Source organism: Silene latifolia, chromosome Y (genome assembly GCF_048544455.1).
Source record: "Silene latifolia isolate original U9 population chromosome Y, ASM4854445v1, whole genome shotgun sequence".
Taxonomy (NCBI): Eukaryota; Viridiplantae; Streptophyta; class Magnoliopsida; order Caryophyllales; family Caryophyllaceae; genus Silene; species Silene latifolia.
This window is the reverse complement of record NC_133538.1, coordinates 363771345-363788024: the sequence shown is the minus strand read 5'-3', so window position 1 is coordinate 363788024 and position 16680 is coordinate 363771345. Positions and strand designations below refer to the sequence as shown.

The window sequence follows — 16680 nt, the reverse complement described above, 5'->3', positions numbered from 1 at the left end:
ATCAAGTTTTGTTAGGAGATCATAAGTGGTAAATACTAGAGTCTAATTCTTTTTTGGAGAGTCTTTTCATTCTCTCATATGTTGTCAAAGTTGAGATGATTTCTCTAGTTGGATGGTTGTATTGTTTATTATTAGATTTGGTTCTTGGTTTAGCGCTGCGACTACCGTCTTAGCCTCACATATCCATACGTGCTTTTGCACAAGCCACTTCTATACCCATGCCTTTTTACCACCATTTTGTCCTTGATACATGTACTTGGTCTATGTTGTGAGTGCGCACTAGTTGGAGAAATTACTATCACGTTAGATTACATGCATGTTTCATAAGTTGAGTGAGTGTCTTTATTCTTTCTGTCTTACATATATCTCATCCCTTATGAGTGCATCAGTGAAACCGCGAGAATCCAATAGAATTGTCTTGCAAGGTTAAAAAGTATTTGGCTGAGTCTCGGTATCATGTCACATCTTGAGTAGAGCTGCGTTAATCTATTACCCGTGCCTTTGAATTTGTTTTATTGGCACAATTTTTGGTCATTACTTTGTTATAGATATGGATAGCTGGGATTTGTATGTGCCTTGACATTTGCTCTGAGTTATTCATTCATTTGTATGTTAGTCTTTTGTATGGTTTGATTGCTTTGCTTGAGGACAAGCAAAGGTTTGGTTTGGGGGAGTTTGATGTATCACTTTCATATACACTTTTATAACTCCTTTCATAGCATTTTATATACCGTTTCCGTGCCTTATATGCCCTTTTATGGTGAATTGTCGATACTGCCGCTATTTTATGTATTAATTCGGAAATGACGCATTACGAGGATAATCGAGCTAAGATGAGCATTGCGGATATGGCATAGTGGAATACACGAAACATGGCATGAGGAACGAGGTGACTTGAAGATTAGAAGTGAAGAAAGACGAGAACAAGCCTGTGAAGCTGGTTCATCAATCGAGTCCATTAAGGCTCGATCGAGTAATCGTCCTCGATCGAGTGCTGCTAGGCTCGATCGAGGATCCTTTCTGACGGATTAATTTTCGTATTTTCCTAAAACACTTATTTTGTAATATAAATTCTAAATTCGTAGATTATTATTAGGTTACGCTTTATTTTACTAAGGACGGCTGGAAACTCTCTTTAGCTTTCATACGTTGCTCTTAATCTTTCCTTGTTGATTGCTATGGTATTAATCATTCTTCATTAATTAATCATTGTAGTTTTATGCTCTTAATTAGTTGTTGTTATTTCATATCATTAATCATGCTTTCAATTATTATTATTGTACCAAAAGACTTTCTCTCTCTTCTTTTCTAGAGAGCTGATTCTCTCCCTGGAGAGCTTTCAAGTACACCTACCTAATCTAGCTTCATCGTCCTTTTTGCCTAAATCTTTCCTTTTTACTTCCCCCAAATTAAATTTGCTGCTAATTGGGTAAAATTGATCCCTTAATATTCCCTTTGCCCTATAATTTTCTCAGCTACCCTATTAAAGTTTAGTAATCATTCTATTTTGGGGGTATTAATTGGGGCTCGTAACCCTAATTGAGTGTCAGAATCTTTACTCAGCTGGGTTTTCTCCAAATCTCTCCATATTCCATTCCATCATTAATTTGCAGTTTGTCTTAATTGGTTGCTGCATTTATTTGGTCAGCTCGAGGTTTTATTCTTTTGTTGATTGGCGTTTCGCTCGCTGGTGATTGACACAACGATGAGGATTCCAGTGTTCTTACGTCTTTCCAGAGTGCTTCATTACACTATTTAAGTCAAGAGTATGGCTGTTGGAGTTTCATACTCATCTTCACATTTCATCAATTTAATTAACCCAAAAAAGAAAACCCGTCATAAATCCTATTCTCAAGACTTCTGTATCAATAATAAGTATCATTTCTCTTCCTCATGGGGGGTTTTGGGCAGGGGAACGATGAACCTGGATATGAAGTTCAACACCACGTTTTGGATAATCAGGGTTATCACCAGGCAAATCCATCAACTGAGTTCAATCCGATGAATCCTTTACACGCAAATATTTGGAGGTATCCCAGGTCTGGTGGGGTCATCAATGTTGACCCCTCTGAGTTGGGAAAATCTAGAGGTTTCTGGAGTCGTTGTGTATTAGGGTTCTTGGTTGACTACCGGTTATTTGAAGCAGAACTGATCAATGGTGTGATCAGGAAAAAGTGGACTACCAAGGGGACTGTTACAGCTTTTCGTATGGGGGAGGTATATGTATTTCATTGTGCTGAAACAAAGGACAAGGAGGGATTGCTGCAGAGGACCACATCAACTATTGATGGTGCTGTTATGGTCTTCTCGAAATGGTTTGCTGATACTGTGCCACGCACAGTCAGGTTTCCATATGCTGAGGTCTGGGTAAGAGTTTGTGGGCTACCTTTTGAGTATTTGACTATGCAGGTAGCTCACATTGCTGGTAAGTTATTGAGTCATAATTACCATGTGGAACCTTTTCACTTCGTACCTGATAATGATTACCTAAGGATAAAGGTACATATTCAGCTAAATGAACCTTTAATGCCCGGCTTCTTCTTGGCCATGGAGGGGGGCTATCTTTTGTGGATCCAATTTAGTTATGAAGAAGTTTTTAAATATTCTATTAAGTGTGGCAAAATAGGTCACAAATGGGCTCAATGTAGGGAGACTATTATGACTGTGATGTCTGGAATTAATGGTATGTTGGATAGGTCTGTGGAAAATGGCTTCCCTGTGTTTCAATCTAGCAGTACACATACCATGTTCAACTTAGATTTGCGTGCCACCCCCTCTACTACCAAGTATTTGTCTTCCAAAGTTAGACTGGGGAATGCTAGGGGTCCAAATAGGAGAAGAAGGAGGTGGGAATCTCCTGAGAGGGCAGTTGATTTTGATCTAGGCATTACCCCTGGAGGGAGAGTTTTACCGGGTATGGCCTTTGCAGTCACAGCCCAACCATTTGCTGGACCAGTGTTGTTTCATGGTGAAACTAGAGTAGGTGACCAGGGTGCAGGTGCGGTTCATGCTGGTAATGGGATTGGGGAGGTAAATGCTAATTCACAACCTAATGTTCAAAACATTCAAGTGTCAGGAGAGGTAAATTGGGTCAGAATGTAGGGAGATGTGGCTATGGCTGAGGCACAGGAAGTGGAAGGGGTGGGAATGCAGGGGCAGTGTGAGATCCCTGAAAAAATCTCCTTTTTGAAAATAAGTAAATAGTATGGATTCGCCAGTAGGTTTTATAAAAAAACATACAAAAACAATTTTAACGGAAAAAGCCCCTTTTGATCCCTGGTATGGGACTGATCCGTCACTCCGGCCTGAACCAAAGATTGCGGATTCGGGGGTAAAGGTAAGATCAGGGAAGGTGTTAGGCACCCGGATCGCCCATCAAACTGACGGCCTCTACTATTTATTTCTAATATTATATATTTGACGATTTAAGCAAAAGAAAACGTTTTTTAGAACAATTTTATACAAATTATTTACATAAAACGAAAGCTAAATTACGATAATATAAGAAGTAAAGAATAGATACGACACCCTCAGGCCTACCTGGATACGGCGTTTCGACAATTAGCTTACTCGAACTGACTTTAAGGCGTCTTTATGCTCAAAATAGGATGGATGGATGTATGTGGAGGGTATTCTGGGAAGGTAGTATTTTGTATGGAATAGTATTTTCTGAAAAGGTAGTATATTTTTTATGAATTTTCTCTGTGTGAATTTTCTGTGCAAAGGAGAGTATTTATACTAGTTAGGACGGGAGTATTTGACGAGATTTGGAACTATTGTAAGATAGAACTCTTTTAGTCGAAGTACTCGTTTACAACTTGTTGAATTCCGTTGCTCTATGAATTCTTGAATGCTTACGTACACACTTTGTTTATTTGCTTTCTTTCTTGTGTACACTTTCCTTATTTCAATCACAAATCTCATCTTAATTATCATTATCAATATTATAATAAGATAAATTATTGGAATTCCAATGTGATAAATACGCAAAGTTGTTCCAGACAACTCATCATGCTAATCCTCCGTGTACTAGCTAAACTTGACTTTCGGTTCTTTTATTAACCGAGCATCCGCCATATGGGCTTGTACAATCATGACTATTCGGAGCATAAATTCATTTAACCCATTTTAAATGTCACCTTGAATACGGCCCATAAAAATGTATAACTGTTCACAATTATTTACGGTTTTGTGCCGTCGATATATAACATTACTCCCATAATTAATTAAGAGAGGCTAGGTATATAGTAAAGTGTCGAAGTGGACCGGGCTATAAAATGGTTGTGTTTGGGACAATTTTGAGCATAAATAACCTTATATCAAATTCAAGTAAGTTTCATTCCGAATTAAATAAGGGCCTCATCATCGGGTGTTCAAAGGCCGGTAGACATTTTGAGGTGTCTACAGAAGCCCCCACTTTGACCGAGTCTGAGTAAGACGAAGGTCAAAGTAGTCCGGTCGGGACAGATAAAGAATAAGAAATGTACCTGTGCCTCTTATATTACTTGTTTGGAGTAGCTGGTTGACATAGAGATCATAAAACTTTGTTTTATGACTTGACTGGAAGCTGGCATGGCAAAACTTTGTTTCGCCGGTTGGAATTGTCATAGTGAAACTTTGTTTCACTGGTCTGGAAACTGGTATAACGAAACTTTGTTCCGCTTGTCTGGAATCTGGTTAAGCAAAACTTTGTTTCACTTAAGAGTGTACCTGCAAAATTTGATTTCACAAGCTCGAATGCGTGTCAGGGCCCGCCGACCGAGGATTCAAAATTTTATTTTGAAAAGGGATTAGAATGTAAAATTTGATTTTACAAACTATGACTTGCAAAATTCTATTTCGCAAAAAGGCAAGTTCAGAAAATTTTATTTTAAGAACTCAGAATGCATGTCAGGGCCTGCCGACCAAGGGATTTCAAAATTTTATTTTGAAAAAGGATGGATAAGATCGTAAAATTTTATTTTACAAACTTTGATGCGTGTCAGGGCCCGCCGACCGATAAGTTTGAAAATTGCAAAATTTTATTTCGCAAAAAGGGCAAGTTCAGAAAATTTTATTTTAAGAACTTAAATGCATGTCAGGGCCTGCCGACCAAAGGATTTGAAAATTGCAAAATTTTATTTCGCAAAATGGGCAAGGTTTAAACTTGACTTCCCAAAAATAGTAAGTGTAAAATTTTATTTCACAAAAATCGAAATGTATAAAATTTTATTACCGAGTAAGACATACTTAAACACGCTTACTTAAAAAGACGAATGAAAAAGATATACGGGTACATCTATTTTGTCCGGATAGAGATGGATCATTTTTGTTGACTCACATAATTGTAATTGACGTATTCATTATTGAATATACTCCACAAAGTGTTTGTATAGGGAGGACGAGCTTCATTTTGCTTCTGACCAAACTTTACTTTCCCCTTTTCTAGTTCAGTTTCTTCATTTAATCATAAATTCCAGTAAATCGTTCTCCTTTTTACAATTTGATTTGATTTTTTCTTCTTAATTCATTTATTGTTGGTCAGAACATTAAAGCCCAATCGTCCTCGGAGATCAGCGCCTATGCTGCCATAGCCATTGTCCCAAATCTGTACCGGCAATGAGGTGACTGCTCGCTCCTGATATGGGATGCGATTAGCGGTTTTCTGCCGCCATAGCTGACGTTCGAGCCCCCGATTGCGATCGGATGACCGATTACGGAACTCCATCGAAGTGAGTACCACTTTTTTTTTCCGATTGATTTCTAATTTGTACTCTTTAAATGATTGCTAAAACGTACTATTCTGATTGGGACGAGATCAGCGTGGATTGCGCCTTGGCCGTTATTCCAGCGCTTGATTGGCAACAAGATGGTCGGTGTCGGAGCACCGTTGAACTGGCTCCTGATATAGAAGGAAATCAGTGGAGGTGTGCCGCATATTGAGCCCCCGATGGGTGATTGGATGACTGATGAAGGAGCCCCATCGGATCTTGTGATTTTTGATCGGACTTTCTATCAGATTGTATGTATTTCTCCCTCCTTGTTGACTGTTTTCATATTTCAAATTTTTTTCCTTTTCTTTTGCTTTGTTTTATGTTTTGCTTGGTCTCGGGAATAAATTCATATGCTTATTAATGATGCATGATGATGTTAATTATGTATGATGATGCATGATAATATATGGTAGATGATGCATGATAATATATAGTAGATGATGCATGATGCATGACCATGACACTAATTCTAAAGTATTTACTGCAATGCATACTACACTTAGCTAATTGATGATTAACTAAGTTAACATAGAGACGTCTCACATTTCCTTACTAGTCTTGTTAAAATATTTTCATTTTCAATACGTGTTATTAAGCATGATCCGGAGAGGGGCTGCGTATTCGAATTCGGATAAGAATCCCGCCTTTGACCCCGCTTTTTTTTCCTTAGAAAGCTCAGCTTATCGACTTCTACTAGAATTCTTAAATCTGCATCTGACAAGGAGGAGTATCTGGTAACTCCGTATTTAATACGAATAAAGATTTCTATTAGCCCCATGCTTTCTTCTCTTTAAATAGCACTCTCTCTTTTAACTTCTCCACCTCAAAATTTCCTCTTCACTCACAATGTCTCAAAATTTTGAAAACGCTCTAAAATTGTGGCTTGACAACCTCACGAAGGATGAAAAGGACTACGTTATTGGTGTTCAGCTGGGACCCTTGCTACTATCGTTGAAACAAGTTAAGATCTCCTGGGAGTTTTTACGCGCTGCCGCTTTATTTTGGGATCCTGAAGTTCACGTATTCCGCTTTGGCGATCGTGAGATATGTCCTATGACGGAGAAATTTAGTGCCATCCTAGGACCATCTATTCAGTCTTCTCCTGCGCTTCCTAGTCTCGATGATGATTTAAGAAAAGACTTCAAAGATTATCTGGGCATTACTACTCGTGTAGATGAATTTTTGAACGGACGTAGGGTAAATCTCTGTCGTCTGATGGCGCACTTCACTTCCCCTAGCTATCGCAGGACTGTGATTGACTTCCGTTATAAAAACCGGGCATTGGTGTTATGCCTGTTCAACCGTTATCTATTTGTAAGCCCTTCCAATGTTTACGGACACGGCTGCCTTCTAAGAGTAGTAAAGCACATGCGCAACGACTGCTCACCTATGCCTCTGGTCTTAGCTGAAACTCTTCATTGCTTAGATACCTTATGACATAATCTAGAAGCTGCATTCTGCGGTAGCCCCCTGTTACTTCAGGTAATTTCTTATGTCATTCACACAACTCACATATTTTCCTATTTCTGATTCCTTTTCTCTTTTTTTCGATTCCTCCCTTTCTCTTTTTTTTTTTTGATTCCCTTTCTTTTTTTTATTTCTGACCTGGTGTGGGTCATTTTATGTCTTTTTTTTATGACCTGGTGTGGGTCATTTTGTTTCTTTTTTTTTCTGGCCTGGTGTGGGTCATTTTATATCGATAAATCTTTGTCCTAGGTATGGCTACAAGAGCGTATGCGGCTAGTTGAACGACCTCTCGATCCCAAATCTTATCAACCTCATAGCTTCGCTAGGAGACAAAGAGTTGTGAAAGGGGAGCAGCCACTTAGCTACTGGAGGGAATGGATGAACAGTGGGTTTCCAATTCGTTAGACTGTATCATGGTGGCACATCCCTGCTATGACGGCCCCGCGATCCTCTATAGCATACTATAGACTACCTGGCCTTACTCACTCCTCTTTCATATTTCCTTCTCGCTTGTTACGACAATTCGGGCGAAAACAACGAGTACCTTCTTTAGATACTATTTCTCCTGGAATTTCTCCGATGACCCATTCTTATCTGCGTAACTGGTACCAATATTGGAATGCCCGTAGGTTCTGGACTATACAAAAGGTTCCTGACTCAACCTACATAAGCAATCATTATAAGGTTTGGATGATATCACACTCTATAGAGGAATGTGAATCAGCTCGTCAAGCAGAACGTAGGTTGCAACTTGATGCTATTGAGGTGGGAGAAGGACCTGACCCGACTCAGACAAACTCTAAGACTCAAGACTCGAGTAGAGGACACAAAAGTGGAGGTAGTAGAAATCTGGTTTGGAAAAGAAAGAAGGATCAGAATGACCCAGATGATCAGAATGAAGCTAGAAAGAAGAGTGCAATGGCTAACGAACCTAAGAAGTGACAATAAGTGGAATCTAGAGCCTTATAAATGTAGTTGTAGCTTATTAGGATTGAAATAAAAGGATGGATTATGAACTCTACAAACCTCAAAGTTTGTGTAGGAATTTTTTTTTACTGCCATGATAACTCTAAATATAGAATAAGAGGAACGATTGTTAGTTTTCTCCGATTAGTTGCCACTTTTTTTTTACTGCTGCCCACTCTGTTTGCATCCTTCTTCGTCTTCTGCTTCCTTGTTCATTCATTCTGCTGTGGCTATCCTTTATGTCTGACTGCTGCTACTGGACTTCATTCATTATTTTTGGACCTGGTAGGGGTCTTTTCTCTTTTGTTTAATAATTTTTTTTTTTTTTTGGATCTGGTAGGGGTCTCCATTCTAATTTTTTTTTTTTTTTGTTTTTTTTTTTTTTTTGTTTTTTTTTTTTGCGATTTGGCAGGGGCTTTTTACCATTTTTCTTTAACTTGTGATGGGTCTTCAACTTGGGAGTGATGTATATCTTCCATTACACCTGAGAGGGGTCCTTTTTTTTTTTTTCGACCTGGGAGGGGTCTTTTTTTTTGGTATACTTACACATGATATTTCTTCAACTGATCAAGATTGGTTAATTAACTGAACTCAACCCCTTCTATGTCTGTCAGTTGCACTGCCCCTCCTTTTAAAATCTTTTTAATTATGTAAGGGCCGGCCCAGTTTGGTTTGAACTTGCCTCTCGGGTCTTTGACCGGTGCCCGTATTTCTTGAAGAACTAAATCTCCATCTTTTAAGTTCCTTGCCCTGACCTTTTTATTAAAAGAACGAGAAATCCTTCTTTGGTATAATTGAACTTGGTTAAGAGCTGCTAGTCTTTTCTCATCTATTAATAGCAATTCTTCATATCGAGCTTGTACCCAATCTACTTCTGGTATTTGGCTTTCCAATGCGATTCTAAGAGAGGGAATTTCAAGTTCTATAGGAAGTACTGCCTCCATCCCGTAGACTAGTGAATATGGTGTTGCACCGGTTGGTGTTCTAACCGACGTACGATATCCCCATAAGGCGAAGGGCAACTTTGCAGGCCAATCATGATACTTTTCTGTCATCTTTTCAATTATAGTTTTCACATTTTTATTCGCCGCTTCCACTGCCCCATTCATTTGTGGTCTATACGTAGACGACTTACGCTGCTGGATCTTGTAATGCGTTAGTAAGGCAGCCGCATCTTTCTTAAAATGGGAACCATGATCACTAATCAACTCATGAGGGACACCATACCTACAAATTATGTTTTCGGTGATGAACTTGGCAACATGTTTAGAAGTCAAGGTAGCATAAGACGCTGCCTCAACCCACTTAGTAAAGTAGTCGATTGCTACTAATATAAATTCATGTCCTCCGGTTCCTTTGGGAGTGATTTTGCCAATTATATCTATGTCCCATATTGAAAATGGCCAAGGTGATGCCAAATTGTATTGCAATGAAAGTGGTATATGCTGTGCATTGGCATAAATCTGGCATTTATGACACTTCTTAACGTACTGAGTACAATCATGTTCCTGTGTCGACCAAAAATATCCTATCCGCATTATCTTTTTTGCTAACATTCAACCGTTCATGTGCGGTCCGCAAGTACCATTATGCACTTCTTCCATAATTCTTTGAGCTTCCTTTTCATCCACGCATAAAAGGAGTACCCCTTGCTGAGATTTCTTGTACAATTTTCCTTGACTAAGAATAAATTGTGCTGCAAACCTTTTGATAGCGCGCTGCATCCTGACATCAGAATCTGGCGGAAAGCCTCTTCCTAAATGGTAGTTCAATACGTCTATGAACCATGGTGCGTCATCACCAGCTACTGTATCATTAAGGGCCATACAGTATGCTGGTTCCTCTCTTCTTTCAATGCATAATGGGATATTTTCTAATTCATTTGGAATATTGATCATCGACGCCAATTTGGCTAGAGCATCTGCAAATTGGTTTTCATCTCGGGATAAATAAATGAACTTCGGATCGTCAAAATGCTTGAGAATGGTTTCTAGGTATGTTTGGTAAAGTGCCAGGCCCTCACTTTTGACTTTCCATTTTCCCAAAATCTGATTTATAACGAGTGACGAATCTCCGTATACTCTTAAGTTTTTAATCCCCAAGGCTGCTGCCGCTCGAAGTCCTAATATACACGCTTCATATTCTGCTTCATTATTTGTGACGCTAAAATATAACTTAACTGAAAGAGGGGTATGTGCCCCATCTGGTGAAATCAAAAGTACCCCTATGCCATATCCCTTTTGATTGGATGTGCCATCGAAAAATAACTGCCACGCTTCATCATCAATAACAAATATTTCCTCGTCAGGGAAGTTGTATGCTTCCTGTTTGTCTTCTGAAACGGGAAAATCAGCTAGGTAATCAGAAATTGCCTTTTCCTTAATCGATTTAAGAGCCATAAATGTAAGATCGAACTCAACAAGCATCATGGTCCATCTTGCTATTCTGCCGCTAAGAACTGGCTTTTCAAAGAGATACTTGAGAGGGTTCATTCGTGATATGACATGAATTGTGTGGGTCAACATGTAGTGCCTTAACTTCTTGGTGGCCCACACTAATGCTATACATGATTTCTCGATTGGAGAATAATTGGTTTTGTATTCCAGGAATTTTTTGCTCAGGTAGTAAATTGCTTTTTCTTGACCATCCTGAACTTGTGCTAACATTGCACCCATTGATGTCTCGGTTACTGTCAAGTATAAGAGAAGTGGTAGTCCAGGTCTTGGAGGGACCAGGATTGGTGGGTTTTCTAAGTATTTTTTTACTTTTTCAAATGCTTGCTGACATTGTTCATCTCATTCAAGGGATGCCCCTTTATTTAGTTTCTTAAAAATTGGTTCACACACCATGGTAAGCTTGGATATAAAACGACTAATGTATTGTAACTGCCCCAAAAATGCCCGAACTTGCTTCTCTGTTTTTGGTGGTGGCATATTTCTAATTGCTTTGATCTTGGATGGATCAGCCTCAATGCCTCTATTACTCACAACATATCCTAAAAGCTTCCCAGAGGTAACCCCGAAAGCACATTTTTGCGGGTTGAGTCGAACATTATATTTTCGGAGTCTCTCAAAGAATTTTTGTAATGCGGTCGTATGACCTTCTCTATCCAATGACTTTACTATCATATCATCTACATAGACCTCGACCTCCTTGTGCATCATATCATGCAATAGTGTTGTGGCGGTCCTTTGGTAAGTGGCTCCCGCATTTTTAAGTCCAAACGGCATAACCGTATAACAATATGTTCCCCATTCAGTGAGGAATGTAGTTTTCTCCATATCTTCCTCGGCCATTTTAATTTGATTATACCCCGCATAACCATCCATAAAAGAAAGTAGAGCGTGACTAGCCGTGTTATCCACAAAAATGTCAATATGTGGTAGCGGAAAATTGTCTTTTGGACTTGCTTTATTAAGGTCCCTATAGTCAACACACATTCTGACCCTTCCGTCTTTTTTAGGTACTGGAACAACGTTTGCCACCCACTCCGGGTAGTTAGCTACTCTTATAAAACCTGCATCTAATTGCTTTTGTATTTCCTCTTTTATTTTTAATGCCCATTCTGATTTCATCCTTCTAAGTCTCTGTTTTATGGGTTTTGCGAAGAGGATACAATGTGGGATAGTATGCTCAAAGCAATTTCTCTGTCTATATGGGCATATCTTTATAAGACAGGCAAACACGTCACGATATTCTCGTGAGTACTTTAATCAAACTTGCTCGTTCTTCCGAGTTTAGTGACAACCCAATCTTTATTTCTTTCTTATCTTGATGCGTGCCTATGTTTATTAATTCCGTTTCCTCAATTATTGATGTTTTATTTTCCTGATGCGTTAATGCTTTTATTATATCTTTTGGCAACTCATCTTCATCGGAAACTAAACAATCAGAATAAGATATGGGAGAGGTAGGAGAACCAGACAAGTAATTGAAAGCTATTTTGTTATCCTTGGAAAGAAGTACATTAAGGAGTAGATCACTAGACTTAATTTGAACTTGAATTAGAATTGATAGGGGAACTCCCGACTCAAAGATGAAAAGAAATAGGGTTAAACCCCGACTCATTTAGGACACTAGACTTCATAACACTAGACTCGATAGAGGAATGGAAGGGTGAAAACCCCTGCTTGCTAGACTCGACCCGACTCTGTCTCGGACTCGGTTTCAGACTCGGGTTCGGACTCAGCTTCCTCAAACATAGGCCCTTCTCCCACACTGATTTTGATACTCTTTCCATTAGTTGTAGTCCACTTCCAGGTTTTATGCCATCCATGCTCCATGTTATTGTTGTAATGAGTTGTGATTAGCTTAAAAGGGTCAAAGTTGTTGTCTTGAAGTGCCATGACAAAATGGTCTGAGTGTTTTATGGGTGCATGTCCAAAGAGTAAACCAAAGGCATTATTATTTGTTTTTGGAATCCAATCGTTGGTTGGCATTTTTAATGGGAGGGGAAGTGCCTCCTCATAAAAGTGACAGTCCTCAAATATTTCAAATCCGGGAACTTTCTGTTTTGTCTTTTCGACAAAGAATGGTTCTGGAAAGTTAAAATACGGAAAATAATCACCTTCTTTGACAAATTGTCCATTTAATGTGTGTGGATATGCACCTATTGTTTGATTTGTAGGTCTATTGTCTCTCTTAGCAGCTTTTTCCTTCATTCTTTTTGTCAATGCTTCTCTTATTTCTTTCTTGGATGGCTGAAACCCTAAACCAAAGAGGTCGTGTTTGATTCGGTTAAGTGAAGGGTCGGATGCCCTTTTGGGAGTCTTACCAAGTGTTGTCCCATGCATGTAGCCACTGTTTTTCATTATTAAGTTCACAGTAGTATTTGCATAATAGGGGCTAATTTTTTTATCAATGGGTTGTGACTCGTCTTCTATGAAAGCTACCTCTTCGCTGAAACCCCATAGGTCTACGTCATCTTCACCATGGTTAACTTGCAATACTGGATTGGGTGTGATTTCAACTCTGGCAGGTGATGCATCTAGAGTAATTACTGATCCTTGAATTATCATTTTGACTTTTTGATGCAGGGATGAAGATATGGCATTAAGCTCATGAAGCCACGGCCTTCCCAAAAGAAGATTATATGAGGCAGGTATGTCGATCACCAGAAATGTGACTTTCTTTTCTATGGGTCCAGTAGTTATATTAGTTGTTAACAGCCCCAATACATCTCTACGTGTGTTGTCATATGCACGAACAATCCGATTAGTCTTCTTAAAGTCTTTTTCTTCAAAGCCAAAAGTTTGGGCATTCGAGTGGGCATAGGTTTCTCCGATCCATTATCAACTAGTGAGAGGGGCACATATTTTTTGTTGCATAGTGTAGTTAGGTGGAGTGCCTTATTATGCTTTATACCCTCTGGGGGTAAATCTTTATCAGAGAACGTGACAACGGGCGCCTCTCTGTCCGTTGTCAAATAACTGGCCAATTCAGCCAGAGTAGTTTCAGATGGGACACTCATACTTGTCAGTGCATTTAGAATAGCTTGTCTATGTTCTAGTGAGTTGCATAATAAGTCCCAAACTGTAATGTCAGCTTTTAATTTCTTGAATAACTTAATGAGAGCATCATCTTCCTGTGCATTTTTATTTTCCCCTTATTTACTTTGCATAACCTGGGGTGGGCTTGCGTCAGTAGGTTTATAGTGCGTACCTAACCGAGTCAAATGTTGTACATTGTTCTGGTCGAGTTCATTATCGGTGTCGTCTTTGCCTTCATTATCTGCCCAAATGTCATTAGATACTCTTTCTTCATCACCCCAAATATCATGAGTCGTATCATCATCTTCCCATTCGTCCTCCTCATCACTCACCCATAAACCCATAACATCATATATAAACTGAGTCGGGTCAGTATAAATATAGTCATTAGCTGAAATGGCCAGAATGTCTCCGAGTGGATTTTTATTATTGTTTGGCTTTCGAGCTGCTTTGGGTAAAGGGATAGTGCGATTATCAATCAAATTTTGGATAGCATGCCTTAAGGTGAAGCAATAATCCGTGTCGTGTCCTTTACCTCTGTGATATTTGCAATATTCATTTTCTCTCCATTTCGGACTTTTGTTTGCTGGATCTGGAGTGGGTCCAATGGGCTTTATATATCCTTCCTTAATTAATCGATCCAGTGCTCGTGACAGGGTCATACCTAGATCAGTGAACTCCCTTCTTGGTTTTTGTTCCACGGCATTTACTGAATCTCCTCCTTTAGAGGTTGAAGCAAAGTTTTTCTTATCTTTGTGAAAGCAACTTTTGGACTGATTTTTTGCAGTAGACTCGACAACATCATCTTCTATTTGTATACCGATCTTGTTTAGTCGAGCAAAGGATTCAATACCTGCATATCGCAGGTGTGATTTATAAGGTTCCCGTAAATTTTTCACAAAAATATCCACCTGTTCGGCTTCGGGCGGTCTTTCAATCATTTTTGCAGCTTTACTCCTCCACCGAGCTAAGAAATCTGTAAAACCTTCTTTCTCTGTTTGCTTCGTAACTTCTAAATCCCGCCTTGTGATCAACAAGTCTGCATTGCTGGAGTATTGTGTCAAAAATTCTTTTTTTATGTCTTCCCAGTTAGATACACGTGTAGGATCTAGGGAGAAAAACCAACTCCGGGCTACATCTTCTAGAGTGGAAGGAAAAATAGCCGGAAAAACTGATGCATCCACTTCTTTTAAGGCCATTGATTGTACAAAGCTTCTTATGTGGTGAGTTGGATGCTTGGTACCCTTGAATTTTGGTAGGTCAGCGGTCGTAAATTTAGGAGGTAGTTTGCCTCGCATGTTTGGCATGTTACATTCAACATCCAGTAGGTCAACATACTTAGTGTTCCTTTTGATAAGTTTCTCCATATCCTTGAGCTTTTTGGTTACGTCACCCTCACCACTACCGTCATCCTTGATTTTGTCTTCTATGGATGACAATCGGTCGGTTAAAACGGATAGAGGATTCTTAAGGTCTTTGACTGATTCTTCGAGCGACATGGTTACTGGTGGTTGGGTTATGGGATTGCCTGCGGATGGAGAGTATGGAGATGTGTGAGCAACGATTACGGTTTGGGGTATACTAACTAGTCTTCATGTACCCCTGTCTCGTCCCCAAGCTGGAGTGACTACTAAGTTAAGGTCTTTTTTACGCCTCCCTATCCTGGATCATGACATAGTAGCCTTTAGAAAATAAATTTTATTTCTATTATAACAGGACTAGAATGGAGTACATATATTGAATGTACATGTATCTAATACTAGCTAAGACCTGAATGTTTTACATGCTCACTGGATTATTACCTATTAGTGCACTAGAATGGTACTATATGTGCTAGTATTGCTTTTGACGCGAATCGACTTGATGAACTAATCTTTTTTTTTTATTACCTGACAGGACCGACGGACCGAGATACTGGACTAATGGAATGCAAGACCAGTTAAGCGGATCGATGAATGGATATGCTTGTGTAATGTCCTATGATGCCTCCCTAAGTGTTTAAATTATGTGTGCATGCAAGACTGATGAATGTAATAGCTAATGAGGGTAGGAAGACTTATGCGGCAGAGATGCGAGGACTGCGGTGACATGACCTACTAACGATGCGATATGCAGATGTTAGGACATGGTTTAGCTTACACGTGATGCTTTTTATATCTACATGTTGAAACCTAAGTATGTAAGGACTCATTCCAAGATTTTAGTGTATATGTACGTTGCGACGGACTGAGGTTATTGTTAGCTGAGACGCACCTGTGTGTACAAGTTAAACCCTTTTTTTTTCTTTTTTTTTTTTGTGGTAATTATTAATACAGGTAAGATTATAACAAACAGGAGATGCATAACATTACCTAACAAAGGTTCTACGGAATCTATGGTTAGGTTTGTGGGTAGGAAATTGGGTACTCACAACATTAAAATACCCGAGGGTATCTCTCGCTTTTGTGCTCCCCCAGTCATATGGACCAGACGAGTTGCCAAAACGCGACGTCATGAGGTGGAAAATATGTGTAAGGCCTAGTTGGTCCAATGGACCTTCTAAGTATACAACATACTTTACCGAGGGTGAATAGGGTAGCTTAAATGGCGTAATATTGGCTAACGGGGAGCCTACACCTTTTTTGTCTTTTCAATAAACATGCGGATAATAATACAATTGACAAAAAATACGATATAAGTAAGCATAAGATTCCATACATGAGGAATAAAGTGGTAAAACAGCATGAGCATTGGATTTTACGTGTAAACAAATGTAGGAAAGTACTACTAAACAATCCTATCCTTGCTTAGGTTTAAACACGCAGAAGTCAGATCCGTGGAAATTTTCAAATAAGTGGTACGTGCATATGACATACATACATGGTTATGTGATAGGAAACGAACTACATAGTAAATCGTCTTCCACACAAGTCAAATATATAATTATACAAATAAATTTTAAGTCTTACCCACTTATAAAGTCCCCAGCGAAGTCGCCACTGTGAGATCCCTGAAAAAATCTCCTT

General features: G+C 39.1%; 1 long non-coding RNA gene across 2 annotated transcripts; it reads left to right on the top strand.

Annotated features, from left to right (window-relative positions):
- Positions 1 to 5332: 5332 nt before the first annotated feature.
- On the top strand, positions 5333 to 16011 carry LOC141627172 (uncharacterized). Of its 2 annotated transcripts, XR_012536729.1 has the most exons (5): positions 5333 to 5711; positions 5802 to 6001; positions 11796 to 11886; positions 13223 to 13287; positions 15572 to 16011. It is a non-coding gene; the product is annotated as an uncharacterized LOC141627172 (long non-coding RNA). The 2 variants fall into 2 exon arrangements; XR_012536728.1 differs by lacking the exon at positions 11796 to 11886 and having other exon boundaries at positions 5352 to 5711.
- The last annotated feature ends 669 nt before the right edge of the window (positions 16012 to 16680 follow it).